Source organism: Chenopodium album, chromosome 21 (assembly GCF_948465745.1).
Source record: "Chenopodium album chromosome 21, dcCheAlbu1.1, whole genome shotgun sequence".
NCBI lineage: Eukaryota > Viridiplantae > Streptophyta > Magnoliopsida > Caryophyllales > Amaranthaceae > Chenopodium > Chenopodium album.
The window spans coordinates 12,863,840-12,876,406 of NC_137854.1; positions in this window are offsets into that span (position 1 = coordinate 12,863,840).

Genomic DNA, 12,567 nt, shown 5'->3' on the forward strand with positions numbered 1-12,567 from the left:
CACTTGTCCTCACATTTGTTGACACAGCCTGATACATATCCTTAACCAGGTCCACGTACCTTCGTGGGATACCTTTCTTCAACATTGCCCACCAAAGAACCTCTCTTGGCACCTTATCATATGCCTTCTCTAAATCAATAAAGACCATATGAAGATCGTTCATCTTTACCCAAGCATAATTTTTTAAATTTTTATTTTTATAATCACTCATTTTCTCCACCACTCAAACTGAGATCATAATCATTCTTCAAAACTTGAGTATCGATACATTATTAAATCAACATTTACCTATCTAGCTCTATCATCTAAAACCATAAATTAAGTACTACTGTAATTAATAAAATCAAAACCCCTATGTTCAACCCATTACTACTCCACCTATAACACTACTCACCCACAATGCTGCAATTCTCTGACTGTCATCCAAATTTCATGATAGGGCAGTTAAAATTTGCCCTCAGACTTACACTCTTAAACTGGAGTAGTGGGGGACCATAGATGCAAAAATCAAACTATAGTAACACATTCTTTGAGGATTATCCAGAGATAAAATTTCAAGAAAGCAACCTTGACAGACACCAACACAATGCTTCAAATGCTGACTATCCTTTACAGCTTCAACTTGCTCTTTAACAATGTTTCCTTTCTGCAACAAAGAAATTGCTATATTATACAGATGCAAGAAACAAATTTAAAACATATCAGATACGGAGTATGTGCCAAGTAGGCAAGTACCTCAATATCATCCAAAAGTTGAAGTGGACCAGAATTACGATTCAAAAGATCAACTATGTCGTTTTGAGATATGAGTTTAGAAATTGGAATTCATGTAAGGATTTTACTCATTCTAAATCTATACCTCATACCTAAAATCCACAAACCAAAAATCTCCTTGGTAATATACTAAACCTCATACCACTGAAGAAAATTCATTCTAAATCACATGAATTGACATTATAGTTGATGATAGCTACAAAGAGAGGATACTTACAAGTTCCTCATCTTCTTTTTGCCTCAATGCTGTCTTTTGAGGATGGCGTTGCACAAAATATACTCTAGTCTATTTAGATCATTCCCAGATATGGCTTGAGCAAGTTCAGGATCACTCTACAAGTTTTTTAGGCACACAAAGATCAGAATAAAAGAAAAAGGAAAAAACTTATATAATATAGATATGTATTGGGACTTTGGGGGTTGATTTCCCTGCACGAACTTGCTCTTTATGTGGTCACCTCATGCTAGGAATTCAACTATCAATACAATACTGCTTCTATGGCAATCAACAATACAACAACTGACTAACATTTAATTGAACAGCCTAAATCACTCACTTTCCTGAATTAAGGTTTACAAGAACAAAGCATTTAAAACAAGAATTAATAGTTCCAATTTCACAACTTAACACAATGATAATAGTCCAATCAAAAGCTAAATAATTTTTGCTCCGCTAGTCGTCAAGCAATTTCAATCTAATCAAATAATATTATATGAACACGACAATACCTGATACATCTGAATTTGATATTAAATTGCATATACACAGATATTGACAATAACAGTTCTCATGCCACATTGGCAGCAAAACAACATTGTGCTATAATAAACATTCCTAAATTGAGAGTGTTTGACGCTTAAAGCTAAAGCCTAATTTGTAATTCGCGTCATTTTCAAAGCATCAAAAAAATACTTGTAAAAGCAGCACATTTCAATGGAGCAGATAGCCGATGCAATCCCGCACAGACCAGCAAGCTTCAAGCCGCTTCCATGGAGCAAAGAAAGCTTCAAGCCATTTCAATGGAGCAGAGAAAGCTTCACACCGCATCCATGGAGGATTTACTCACTGCCTTCGTCACCTCGTAGACAAAAAAAAGTTAGGGTTTTATGACTTCCATCAACATTCAGTATGAGAAAGGAAAACTTTATCAAAAGCAAAAGGAATGGAAAGGAGGAAAAGCAGGAATGACCAGTAGAGTTAACTCTATAGAGTTCAATAAATCTAGACCCTCCACAAAAGATCAATGGCTAATATTCATCTTGCATGCATTTCAAAATAAAAAAATAAAAGTTCAATAAAAATAATTAAAAACTCTCACTCTCACACTCTATAACTCTATAATTTTCAAACTCTAGAGCTTCTCAACACCCAGCCAAGATACCCAAGACAGCAGCTTATAATTGAGGGTAAAAGAGTAATTCGAACGCTAAGGGTGTTGGTGGAAATCTACTATTCCTAAGCTAATTCCACTTCCATTTTTTAGGATTTATTAATTAATATTATAATTTAATTTAATTATTTAGGATTAGGATTGTAGGATAGGATAGGATAAAAATTTGTGCTTTAGTAGATTGATTTTCACTAATAGATTGACGAAGTTGATGAATTTTTAATTTTTCATTCAACTAGATTAGGTCCCGTGCCATGCACGGTAACTTTTAGTAATTGTTTTATATTAACAGTACATTTAATTATACAATATAAATTTGTCTAAAATATTATGATGAGTTTATGAAAGAGTATATATGTTAGCCAATATATTTTTTTAATTTCTTTTTTCTCATTTTTAACCCTTAAAATAAGAAGAGAAAATATATTAAATAAGCAAAAAAATTACCTTGGGTACACCTGTACACCTGCCTCTATCAACCGGGTATAAAAGGTGATCGATTATTGGGGCATTTGAAACTCCGCATTTGTTAATATGCATATTTTTTTTTTATATATTTTATTTCACTAAAGAATTGCATTAGTATCATTTTTGTAGCGTTGGACATTACACCATGTATGTTTTAAATTATGAGAAAAATGTGACTTTTTTTTATTTTTTTGTTGCTTAAATTTAAAGTAGTTATTTTTTTAAATTTTTTTGTGGAAGAATACCTCAAACCTTTCATTTTAAATAATTTTTAATATTTGATATTCGAACTACTGAGCTTCTAATATATAATTAAATAAAAATAATAAAAAAAATAGAATTCTTGTAATATATGATACCAATTCTATATATATATATATATATATAAAAAAAACTTATTGTATCATACTTATGTTTATATTTTTTTAACACAAAGGAAGCATATATTATTTGGGCAAAGCCCTAATAGTTACAACCTAAACCATCAAAGCAGTGCGTAAAGCAAAATGCACTCTTTGAAACCCAAAGTAGCCATTGTCTTAAGAAACCATTATAACAGAAATTGTTCAAAAACTGGGTCAGACTAAAGTAGTAGGCAAAGAGACTAAGGAGCATGTCGATCCTGCAGGCCTTTGAGATCTTCCTCATACGCAGCAACAGCACTAGTAGGAACAGCATAATGAGGGGTATGACCAAGACTCATAGTCATCGCATATCTTGCCAAATAATGAGCTAAAGAATTCAGCTCTCTTGGCACAGTGTTAAAAACTATAACCATTGTGCTATACTTGAGGATTCTTGCAACATTAATGATGACTGCAGCCAGTTCATTATGCATTTGATCTCCTTCCCTGTTAAGTAGGTTTCTGATGTTTTGAGCATCAGTTTCCACTTCCAAGTACTGAAGGGGAATAGCTTGGGCGAAGTTGAGGCCTTCTCTAAGAGCATACAGTTCAGCTCCTAATGCATTAGGGGCATTGTATTTGCTGGAGTAGCCAAAAAACCATTCACCTTTCTCATTTCTGAAGACGACTCCACCTCCACCTTCATCTTTGGAAACCCATGCACCATCAGTGTTGAGCTTCATCCAACCTTGTCTAGGGGGGCGCCAGCTTGGAGTTTTAACAACAGAGGGACCAGCACCATCTGAACCCTTGCCCTTGTAGCCTTTGGTTCCCTGTAAAACAAATGAATTGATCTGGTAATCTATAATGAATCTGTTAAAAACAGAATTGCAATTATAGCTCTCATTATTGAAGATAATTCCATTTCTCATCTTCCAAATTTGCCACAGGCCCATAATAAAAATTGATTTCCACTTTGGAATTTGACTGAAATTGTATGAAAGCCAGTCATTCCAAGGGGAATTCATAAAAATTGAGTAATTGAAGGCTGGAGGTGGTTTGAGTTTCTGGAGAATCATCTTCCAAAGTATGCTGGAAGAACAGCAATCTCTAAAAAGATGGATAAAAGATTCTTCCGAGGAAGAGCATCTAATGCAAATGGGGTTAAAACCAGGAAATTTTGTAGCTAAAAGAGAAGCAGATGGAAGAATGGAGTGAATGCAATTCCACATGAACATCTTGTACTTAAAAGGGACCTTTATCTTCCAAAAGGATTTCCAGCCAAATGAAAAAGGAAGGGGATATGGAACAGGTTGTTTCTAAGCAAAGTATGTTGTTTTGATAGTGAAAGCACCAGAATCATGGTATTTCCATCTAAGACAATCAGGGTAGAGGGCAGGCTCATTGATAGAGATAGGGGTTCTTAAAATGAGAGTACAAATATGAGCAGGTAAAAGGTGTTTAATGCTATCTATACACCATTTTCCATCCCTAATAATATTAGATACTCTCCAGTGGCATTTAGATTGAGGTACATCTCTAGACATAACTTTGTATAGAGGCATCTCCCCAACCCAATGATGAAACCATAAAGATGTATCTTCACCATTGCCAATCCTAATGATGATACCTTTGAACAACAGATTTCTTCCCTTCAAAATGTCCCTCCACATTGAAGATTGGGATGAATTAGGGATACAATCCTGAAGATTAGTTCTTCTGGCATACTTATCTTTTAAAATTTTGACCCATAATTTATCAGGTTTAGTGAGATAAATCCATCCCAACTTAGCCATGAATGAAACATTCCACTTTTTTAAAGATCTCAATCCCAACCCTCCCATAGAAGTAGGAATAGTGATATTGTCCCACTTTGTTCTAGGAGTGTATTTTAGGGAATCTGTTCTATTCCACAAGAATCTCTTACAGTGTTTTTCCATATCATTAAGAATGGAAACAGGTAAGAGACTATGCTGCATAGCATGGACAGGGTAAGAACTCAACACAGATTTAATTAAGGTGCATCTACCAGCCATGTTAAGCAATTTTGCTTGCCACCCCTTAATTTTGTCAAGAGTTTTTGAAACCATATCCCAATAGTCCTCTTTTTTCAATTTGTTAGGGCTAATGTTGACTCTTAAATATTTCCCAAAAGAGAAGCTGGCTTTGAAATTGGATTGGGTCACAAGAGGAATTCTAACATTGTAATCCATTTTGGAAGGGAAGATAATACTAGACTTGAGATCATTTAATCTAAGTCCTGAACAAATCCCAAATTCTTCTAAGATACCAATCATGGTTTGCAAATTTTGAGAATTGGCTGCCCCAAATAGGAAAACATCATCAGCATAAAACAGATGGGAAAGACTATGATTCTTAGACATTTTCAAAGGTTTCCACTCTCCTTTTCTAACATTATCTTCAATGAGCAAAAAGAGTCTCTCCATACATAAAACAAAAAGGTAAGAAGAAAGGGGATCCCCTTGTCTTATACCCCTAGAAGGAAAGAAACCAGAAGATATCTCCCCATTCCAAAGCACTGAGATGTGAGGGGTAGAAACACAATGCATGATAAGCTTGATGATTGAAGGAGGGAAGTCAAAACAGGTAAGGGTATCAGCAATAAAAGACCATTCCAAACAATCATAAGCTTTTGCAAGATCAAGCTTTAAGGCCATAATATTCTTCCCTTTCCTAGACTTATGGAAAAGATGAGCTACTTCTTTTATTAGGATAATGTTGTCACCCATGCATCTGTCTTTAATGAAACTTGACTGAAAGGGGCTAATGACTCTGTGTAGAATGTCCCTAACTCTAGAGGAGATGATTTTGGTGACCAGCTTATAGATTGTGTTACACAAACCAATGGGCCTAAAATCAGACATAGACAAAGGGTGATTTTTCTTTGGGATAAGACAAATATATGAGTGGTTCACATCATCAGGAATATTAGAATCAAAGAAAATCCTAGCAACAAAATCATGAATTGAAGGCCCTAAATCCTCCCAGTATTGTTGATAGAATAGAGGTTGAATCCCATCAGGCCCAGGGCTCTTAATAGGATCCATCCTAAACAGATTTGACTTGATTTCATCTATGGAAGGAATTGCAGCTAGCATTTGTTTCTCACTAGAAGATAAGATTGAAATATTATTGTGAGGTAAAGAAGAGGTAGGATTGGATATAGAGCTTGAGAAAAGGGAAATAAAATGATTTCTAGCCAAATCCTTTAAAGCACTTTGATCAGTAACTAGATTACCAGAAAGATCATGGAGGGCAACAATTTTACCTCTACTTTTTTTAACTTTAGCAAGAATGTGAAAATATTTGGTATTGTAATCCCCAAATTTTCTCCAATTGATACCAGCTTTTTGAGCCCAAATAATTCTCTCTTTTTTATAAATTGCATTCAAGTCATGGATAAGATCATACTCCAAATTAACAAGAAATCTAGAGTATTTCTTTGAGAGGGCTATTTGAATACCATTCAATCTTGCTAAAATTACTTTTTTCTGTTTATCTAGACTTCCAAAGACATTAGAATTCCAATTGGAAATATTAGAAAGAAAAGATCTTCTACCCTCAAGAAAAGGTAAAATAATATCCTCCTTTCTCCAGAGGGAAACAAAAATTTTTTTGAATTGAGCATGTTGCATCCACACTTCCTTACATCTAAAAGGAAAAGGGCCCTTAGTAGGAGACTCACATAAACTAATCAAAATTGGATTATGATCAGAATATGTACGAACAAGATTTGTAACTTTTACCTGAGGAAAAATCTCCACAAATGCAGCATTAGCAATAGCTCTATCCAAACGTTCTCTGATTAAACGCCTCCATTCTCTTGCATTTTCCCAAGTGTAGGGATTACTAGCAGAGCCAAGATCCATAAGACCAGCTTCATTAACAAAATTGTTAAAATCCCTGAACTGGGAAGATCTGAAAGTCCTTCCCCCTTGTTTCTCTCCTTGTGAAGTAACCTCATTCATATCCCCAACCATCAGCCAAGGAGTAGCAGGGGGTGGAAGATGAGCTTGCATGCTATTCCAGAAGCTATGTCTTGCAGAGGTTGTACTTGGTGCATGTACACCAGTAATCAGAACTTCAGGTTGATGATTATGAAATTTGAAAAGGGAGTGAAACTTGTGTTCATCCTCAGTATAAAATACTAAGTCTAAAGTGCCCTTCCAAAACACACAAATTCCACCCCTTAAACCACGAGCAGGGATAACTCTATGATCTGTAAATCCTAGCTGTTTTCTAAGATCAGAGGCTTTACCCGCATCACATTTAGTTTCAAGAAGAATCAAAATATCAGGTTTATGAGTCTTAATCAAGTCCCATGCATGCGAAAGAAACTCATCATTGTTAACTCCTCTAACATTCCAGACTATCATTTTCATTTTTAAATCAGGAAGTGGTTTAACAGGAGATAAACGAGGAACATCACCTTGCTGATGGTTTGGGTGTAGGAAGTATTCCTCCCAATCCCTCCAATGATCCTAATACCCCAGTCCGTGGACATCCTCCACCTTGATCGGGGATATGTAACTCCTCAGAGCAATCTGGGGACGAGGATCTTGCAAGCACAAAATCTGAGCTTGTATCCCTAGAACTTCCCCTTGGGTTTGATAAATCGCCATACGGCGATCCAGACGAGCCATGTTTTGACCTTCTGTGACGCACTGCAAGGGAATGACAGGTAGACCTTCGTGCATGCGTCTGAACTGGAGCAATCTCTCGTGAGATGGCCATTGGAGTGACAGACTCATTCTCACATGAGGAGGAAGCATCTCCTCCCTCCTTCTCAGAGCATCCATCGCTGCAAGACATGATGCAGTCTGCAACGATGATGTCGCTGGAATTCTAGTGACTGTGCAAATTGATGATGGCGTTTGAGGGAACAGATGGAGAGTCAATGGCAACTGATTGGTTCTGTAAGTCCAATTCTGGACCAGAGATGGTCCCTGGAACTGGTAAATCAGAGATGGAGGAGGTGAAGTTGATGGAGTTGGCTGATTGAGGTTCAATGTTGGAGGGGATAACTGGTAAGGGTTTGGAGATGGAGTCAGGTTTGGGGGAAGAACAGGCAGAGGGTGAGTTCGTGAAGGTACTGGTTTCCATACAGGGGTTGTCCTGGGTGGAGATGATGATGCTGGCTGAGTCATTGTCAATGACATTGGTGTTACAATTTTTTGATTTTCCATTTTTGCCAAGTTAAGCAGAAGGTGAAGCAGAAGATGAAATGACAGAAGGAGTAATATCTAAGGAGGAAGTGCAAATGGGAGTTAAAGCAGTAATTAGGGTATTTATTTCAAGTGTAGGGTTTTCTTTTATGGCAAAAATCTTTGAAGAGGAAGTGTGTAAATTAGGCAAAGCAATCTAGTCTGCTAGATTTTCTTCTGACAGTACTTCCAAGTGTGAAGAAGAGGGAGTTAACTTAAACTTGGCAATAGTATTTTCAGTATTTTTACTAGATGGAGAATGAGAAGTACTGGCATCATTGCCATTGATGGAGTTAGGTGGCAATAAATGAGCTACAGTACTCTGAGTAACTTGAGGCTGTTCATCTTTCGAAATTCCTGCATCCAAAGTTTTCCATAAATGTCTTGAGCCTTGAGCATGTTTAATGCTTGAGTTCAATTGTTTGTGATTTTGAATCTTTGTGCTGTGGGTTTTATTCTTCCAGTTAGCGTTGTTCGCGCTATTTTTGGCACCATTCTGAATCTTTGCTTTACCCTTCTTGGATCCAGTGACAAGAGTCCATGGGCCATACCCATCCGAATCCTCAACTTGAATATTCTGCTGGGCCCCCACATCTGAATTGGACTGATGTTCCACATCTGTAACATTGCCTTTACGAATTTGTTCATGTGTAATTGGCTCTGTGGGCCCTACTGAAGAAGCCAAATTCTCTGGTGGGCCTTTGGACTGATCATTTGCAGATAGATCACATGAGGACACCTGTTTGCAATCTTTCAAAAGGTGCCCAATTTTTCCGCACAAAAAACAAAGAGAATGAATATTCTCATATTGTACGTGTTGCCATGCACCGCCAACCCAAACTTTTGTTACTAGAGGATTGGTCATATTGATCTCAATACAAACTCTAGCATATCTTGCCCTAGAAAGTTTATCGGTTGCATAATCAACTCGAATTGGAATACCTATTTTCTTTACAATTTGGAATAAGGCTTCCTTATCATAATATTCAACTGGGAGTTCAGGAAATCTAATCCAAACCGACATAGTATCAAAAATTGTAGTGGATGATCTGAAATTAGGTTTCCATTTAGAAATGACCAAATAATGATCCAAAATAAACCAAGGACCCCCATACAATGCCCTTTCATAATCATCAAGAGAAGAAAAGCGAAATAAGTAAACATTGTTACCTACATCAATAGTTTCCAGAGAGCCTTTGACTTACCACATGATGTGAGTCCTAGATGCCATGAAACTTGGTCTGATGTTAAGGCCCAAGCAGCGGCCCATTAAGGTAAGTTTCCATGGTTCACGAAGTCGTGAAAGCGTTTGAGGTGCAAATGTGACAGCAAGATCATTAGAGGGAATAACCTCATCCTTATCCTCCCATTCAGTGGAAGTGATAGCTATGTTACAAGCTTCATTAAACCATTGTGATGAAGATGCAACTGCTTCTCTAAAAGAGATAGGTGACTGACGTATAGCAGTGGAATTGTTCAAAAGGGGCAAGGTAACATCCCTAGGACTAGGGACTTGATCCTCAACCATAATGACATCATTGCAATCCATAGGAGGACTATCAGATTTTGGTGAAGAAACACCATGAACATCCTCTTCCATGATTGGAAGAGGTAATCAAATGAAATGAGAAACAACTTAATTAAAGACTAAAGCAAACTCCCAAGGCCCTCACACCCTGGGGTGTGAAGAAAATCCCTAGTTATTCACTAAAGTTATAAAAAAGTTGTAGGAAACTTAGAGAGAAAATTCTAGAGAGGGAATTCTAGACGTACTCAAATATGATATATACTTATGTTTATATAGTTGAGAATATATTATAGAAATATACATCAAATCTTTTATAATCTTTTATATAAATATAAATTTTCTACGCCGTATCTTTTTTTTATGTAATGTATAAGATTTTTTTTCCATAATAATTTTTCTTAAAAAAAAACAAAAAAAAAAAAAACTAAGGACACACCAGATCATGACACGTGTCATTGCTAGTGATGTGTCTTTTAGTATATAGTTATTGATTGATGATTGATGATTGATGATTTTTGGCTTTTCATCTCGTTTAAATTAGTAAACTGTTGAAATATTTGTGTGGGTATGTGAACTGAGCATTTTCTATAACCTGTTGCAAATTATAAGCGATCTTGTTTTGGTGAATTTTTCTTATTCTTATTTTACTTGTAGCTCTGAATCGAAAGGGGGGTTAATTATTGGAGTTATTTTGTAGCTTTACAAGAAGAGATTTTTTTTTTTTTTTGAGGTTTGTTGTGTATATTTAGATAATTGGAGGTCTTGTGTTGAAATCTCATGGACTATAACCAGCTGTGTCAATTATAGATCTACCCATCTATTGCTTGAACATAATGAAGAGCTGATCTAATGAATGCTTGTATAAAGATGAGATTTGCCAAAATTGGATTTTCAATTGAACTTTGATGATTTTTTTTTTTTTTTTTTTTTTTTTTGTAAATAGAGAATTTTATTACCAAAAAGGAAAAGTTACAACTTACAAACCAAAGTTGCAACAGCAACAAACACCAAAAGACCTGAACCAGGCCAAACCACCACCAACAGCCTATAAACCAGCCTAGCCACCTTCTAGGAAGGGTTCTAGGGAGGTCTAGAGGCACATACTGGACTCAGATTCCCAGCCACCTTCTAGGAAGGATTCTGAGAACCAGGACCAGACAAAGAAACACTACAAAACCAGCAGAACAAAGAATCTGCAAATAACAGGCTAAAACCAAAACAACAAAAAGCCAATAAAAACAAAAATTACAGGATTAGCAGATGTATATCAGCCTTAGAGCATCTACAAGCTACAGCAAAAAGAATGTCTCTAATCACATTTCTTGCAGACTTACAGCTTCCTGTAAAGATCACAACATTCCTCTGTAACCAAACTTGGTAAACAGCTTCAGCAAAGCACATCCCTAAAAGCTTGTTCCTAGGTTTAGATTTCCTGCAAATCTTAGAGACCCAAGCTAATTCAGCATCAAACTGGTTAACAGTTCTCTTATAGCCCAAGACTTTGAGAACTTGCACCCAAACATTTTTGCTAAAAGAACAATCAAAGAACAGGTGCTGCACACTTTCAAAACTCTGATTACAGAGAAAACAGACAGGGTCATAGTTGATATTCCAGCTAAGCTTTCCCAATCCAAATAAAAACTCTAAATCTTGATTCAATTTCTTTTAAAATCTTCTTAGGAAGGACAAAATTTGAGCCCAATAGATTTGAATACCAAAAAGGACACTTTTCACCAACTGTAATCTACCAGCATATGACAGAAACCTGACAGCCCATCCATTAATTCTAGCAGTTACCTTATCAACCAAAGGTTTGCACTGAGCAATAGTAAGTTTCTTTGAAGAAAGAGGAACCCCAAGGTATCTAAAAAGGATAATCCCAGGAGCAACACCAACCAAAGATCTAAGAATAGCCTGCTCATTCTCAAGTAAACCACCAAAGTAAACCTCACTCTTATCCGAATTTGCAGAGAGTCCTGAAGCTTCTGAAAACTTGATGAAAGCTTGGAAAAGAAGAGTAACAGATCCACAGTCAGCCCTAGAGAAAATAAGTAAATCATCAGCAAACATGAGATGAGTCAAGTTCATTTTCTCACATCTAGGTAGGGATGGCAATGGATCTGGACCCGACCCGGATCCGTGGATCCAGATCCGTTTTTCACGGATCTGGGTCCTCAAATTTTGGACCCGACGGATTCGGGTCGGATCCGGATCCTGCTAGAAAAAACGGATCTGGGTCCGGGTCTAATTCACGGACCCGGACCCGGATCCGTGGACCCGTTTGTAATTAAAAAAACACTAAATTTCTAATTTTAAGGCATATGGCCTAATACACAGCCCAAAGCCCCAAACTACTCTCAAAGACACTCAACAGTCAACACTCAATAGTTCTCAAATTCTCCCTCTCTCTCCTAAACTAAACCCTAACTTTCTCTCTCTACTTCTAACTCAAGGCAGTGAGCAACCTCCATTCAAGTCGGCAAGCGAACCTCCATTCAATCGGCGACCCAACCACTGAAGAGCTACTAGAGGACGAGTGAACTTTCATTCTCAAGGCAATCGAGCGCGACCGAACCCCTAACCCTTATGTATATGAGTATGTAAATTCATATATAGGTGATTCAAGATTGTTTGGCTGGGTGCGACTTGGATTTTGCTTTCCGCTTTTTTTTTTTTTTGGTTAAGCTTATCGATTAGACTATAGACTTTACTAATATTGTACTGCATTTTTCTTGACTTTTGATTTTTGTTTTCTACAAATGCAAATTATACTTGAATTCTTACCTTAGGCTATTTTGGCTTACTTGTACAACTACTTCGTATAATTAAAATACTTC